The following is a 3,744-nucleotide window of genomic DNA, read 5'->3' as shown; positions in this document are numbered from 1 at the left end:
CCCTGGTGTGCAATAAGTGATTGGTGGAAAGTGAGATGCCATTCCTTGAATATGTCCTCTCGAAATTCACATGTCGAACCCCTAACCTCTAATGTGATGGTATTTTGAAATGGAACCTTTCAGAGATATTTAGGGATAGATGGGGTTATGAGGGTGCGTCATGATAGGTTAGTGTCTTAAAAAGAAAGGATGCCAAAGTTCTACTTTGTGAAGATACTGCACGAAGATGGTTGTCTACAAGCCAGGAAGCTAGCCCTCGCTACCATCCAACCATGTCATACCTCGATCTTGGACTTTTAGCCTCCAAAACTGAAAAATAAGTTTCTTTTTTTTTTTTTTTTTTTAAGATTTTATTTATTTATTTGACAAAGATAGAGACAGCCAGCGAGAGAGGGAACACAAGCAGGGGGAGTAGGAGAGGAAGAAGCAGGCTCATAGCAGAGGAGCCTGATGTGGGGCTCGATCCCATAACACCGGGATCACGCCCTGAGCCGAAGGCAGACGCTCAACCACTGTGCCACCCAGGCGCCCCTGAAAAATAAGTTTCTTTTGTTTAAGTCACCTAGTCTGTGGTATTTTGTTGTGGTAGCCCAAGGTGGCTAATACATGGGGAAACACCCTGGAGTTATGTACCAGGCTATCTTCTTGTCAGCTAATTATATATAATAGCTTTCAGTCTGTTTCCAGCTTGTGCAAAGTATGTGAGAAATAAAACTAGAGTTCTTTCTTGTTACTAGGCTATGTACAGTTGCACCCTTCTGCAAATGCCATTTTTAAATACATGCATATCCTGTTAAGATAACTGTGAAATGTATGACCACATGGCTTTAGGTCACTCTAACTCTGACCACAACTGAGAAAATAACATCCAGATTTACGAAGGGTAGGCATGCACACAGGATAATAGCACAGTTAATTTTCATTTACATTTGTCATAGTAGTTCTGTAAAATCATCATAAAATACCTCTGACAATTGGAGCAAATAGGTGAGCAAATAACGCAGAAAAGGCTCACAGAGAGGCATGTCTGTTTTCCCTCCCCTTCCGTGCCCCTCCCTTTTTTTAATTCCTCGCCAGTCTGCCATAGATATTGTTCCAAATCGTTGGTCACAAACCTAATATATATAATATAAACTAATAAGACACTGTTCTTCCTTACAGATACTTAGAGTTTACAAGGGAATACAAGATTTTAAAATGTGAAAACATAAGGTACACAGCTAATACAGAGAAGAGGATGGTGAACTCCAAGGTGAATGGAGGACATGGGGACAGGGATCACTTGGAGATAGTTATGGTATTAAAGGAAGAACGGGACATTAAGTTGGCTAGGCACATAAAAGTTGGAAGCCTGCAGAAGGCAAAGAAAGTACAGATGCACAAAATAGTGGCAGAGGGTTGTGGAGTATTAAAGGAATTGCAAATTTCAGAATTTAGTACAGTGGCTGGCACATTGGATGTGGTCAGCACTTATTAAATATTGAGTGAATAAATGAATTAATGAAAATGTTTTAGTATAACCGAATTTGCTCTGAGGCATAATCGATGGGGAACACTTAAACCTGAAGGTGACCCAGACACTGAGATAAACCCTTAGGAAAACAGTCTCCCATTCTGAGGAATCACTAGTCATGTTTGAGGACTGTGGTGAACTCTAGGTAAACACAGTACAAACAAACTTAAACCTAGTCCAGTTCCCGTCTATTTTAATGACACCCCCCCCCCACACACATACATACAAGGCTTAAGGAATGACACGACCATTTCCAGGAAATCTATTTACCTCTGTTTTTACTGTCTTGCACAAGATACCTAGCTTGGGGCGGGGGGTGTGGCAAGACTACAAGACATACAAAAGAAAAATCTACACTCCCTACCCCCACCAACTGACAGAACAATCCAGAGCTACTAAGAAGTGACATAGCTGTTGGACTGACAATTTAAAATATAGTATGTTAAAGATTCTAATAAAAAATTTGCACAACAGGCAAATTACATGGGTCATTTGAGCAGAGATACAAATCATGGAAATACTAGAAATGAACACAAACAGTGCCTTCAAAGGACTCATCAAGATACTTGACACAGCCAAAGAACAAGTGAACTTGAAGGTAGGTCAATAAAAATCACCCCCCCACACACACAAATGGGGGGAGGGCAAAGGGTGCAGGGAAGTGACAAAAAAACATCCAAGGGCTGTGGGGAAAGATCTGGTCCAACACATGCATAACAGGAATCCCAGAAGGAAAAGAGAAAATGGAGCAGAAGAAATATTTGAAGATATAATAACGACTGATGACACCAGAACATAGATATATAAAGCTTAGAGAATACCAAGAAGGATTTTTTGTTGTTGTTGTTACAGAGGAACAGTGATAAGAGCTACAGCAGACTTAGGAGAGGAAAAGAATTACAGTAGACTTAGGAGTAATGGAAACTGGAAGACAATGACATTTGTAAAATGCTGGAAGGAAAAATCTGTCTTTATTGAAACTTCATGGAAATGTTTTTCCAAATTGATAGAGGAATGAAGACCTTCTCAAAATAAAAACTATACATTGCCAAAAAGACCTATTTGAAACATATTTAATGTTCTTGAAGCAGAAGGAATGTGAAACCAGATTCTTGGACATACACAAAAGAAAGAAGAGAAATGGAATAAATGAAGGTAAAACAATTTTTCTTTTCTTCACTTATGTAAATGCCTAAAAGATAACTGTTTAAAATCGTAACTTGCTTTGTGTGTTTATCGCATATAAAAGTAAAATGCATGACAAGTACAAAGGATGGGAGGAGAAACTGGGAATATGTTGTGCAGGAACTTGTTAAGTGGCACATTACTTGATGATATATTCTGGTTTAAAGATACATGTTGTAAACTCTAGGCTAACCACTAAAATTTTTTATTTTTATTTTCTTATTTTTCATTTAATTTTTTATTATGTTAGTACACAGTACACCATTAGTTTTTGATGTAGTGTTCCATGGTCGTATAACACTCAGTGCTCCATGCAGTACGTGCCCTCTTTAATACCCATCACCGACCTATCCCAATCCCCCACCCCCCTCCCCTCTGAAGCCCTCAGTTTGTTTCCCAGAGTCCCACAGTCTCTCATGGTTCATTCCCCCTTCTGTTACCTCCCTTCATTCTTCTCTTCCTTCTCCTACCAATCTTCCTATTTCTTATGTTCCATAAATGAGTGAAACCATATAATTGTCTTTCTCTGCTTGACTTATTTCACTTAGCATAATCTCCTCCAGTCCCATCCATGTTGCTGCAAATGTTGGGTAATTGTGCTTTCTGATGGCTGAGTAATATTCCATTGTATATGTGGACCATATCTTCTTTATCCATTTGTCTGTTGAAAGGCATCTCGGCTCCTTCCACAGTTTAGCTATTGTGGACAATGCTGCTATGAACATTGGGGTGCATATGGCCTTTCTTTTCACTACGTCTGTATCTTTGGGGTAAATACCCAGTAGTGTAATTGTTGGGTCATAGGGTAGCTCTGTTTATAACTTTTTAAGGGACCTCCACACTGTTTTCCAAAGTGGCTGTACCAACTTGCATTCCCACCAACAGTGTAGGAGGGTTCCCCTTTCTCCACATCCTCTCCAACATTTGTTGTTTCCTGCCTTGTCAATTTTTGCCATTCTAACTGGCGTAACGTGGTATCTCAGTGTGGTTTTGATTTGAATTTCCCTGATGGCTAATGATTTTGAACATTTTTTCATGTGTCTGTT

The 3,744-nt window shown here is 39.4% G+C and overlaps 1 protein-coding gene across 1 annotated transcript in view; it reads left to right on the top strand.

Annotated features, from left to right (window-relative positions):
• ZNF582 (zinc finger protein 582) overlaps positions 1 to 3,744 on the top strand; it is a 61,363-nt gene that overhangs the window by 10,251 nt on the left and 47,368 nt on the right. The gene's annotated exons all lie outside the window — the stretch shown is intronic.

Source organism: Ailuropoda melanoleuca, chromosome 12 (assembly GCF_002007445.2).
Source record: "Ailuropoda melanoleuca isolate Jingjing chromosome 12, ASM200744v2, whole genome shotgun sequence".
NCBI lineage: Eukaryota > Metazoa > Chordata > Mammalia > Carnivora > Ursidae > Ailuropoda > Ailuropoda melanoleuca.
The sequence above is the reverse complement of the archived record's forward strand: the minus strand, read 5'-3'. Positions and strand labels throughout refer to the sequence as shown.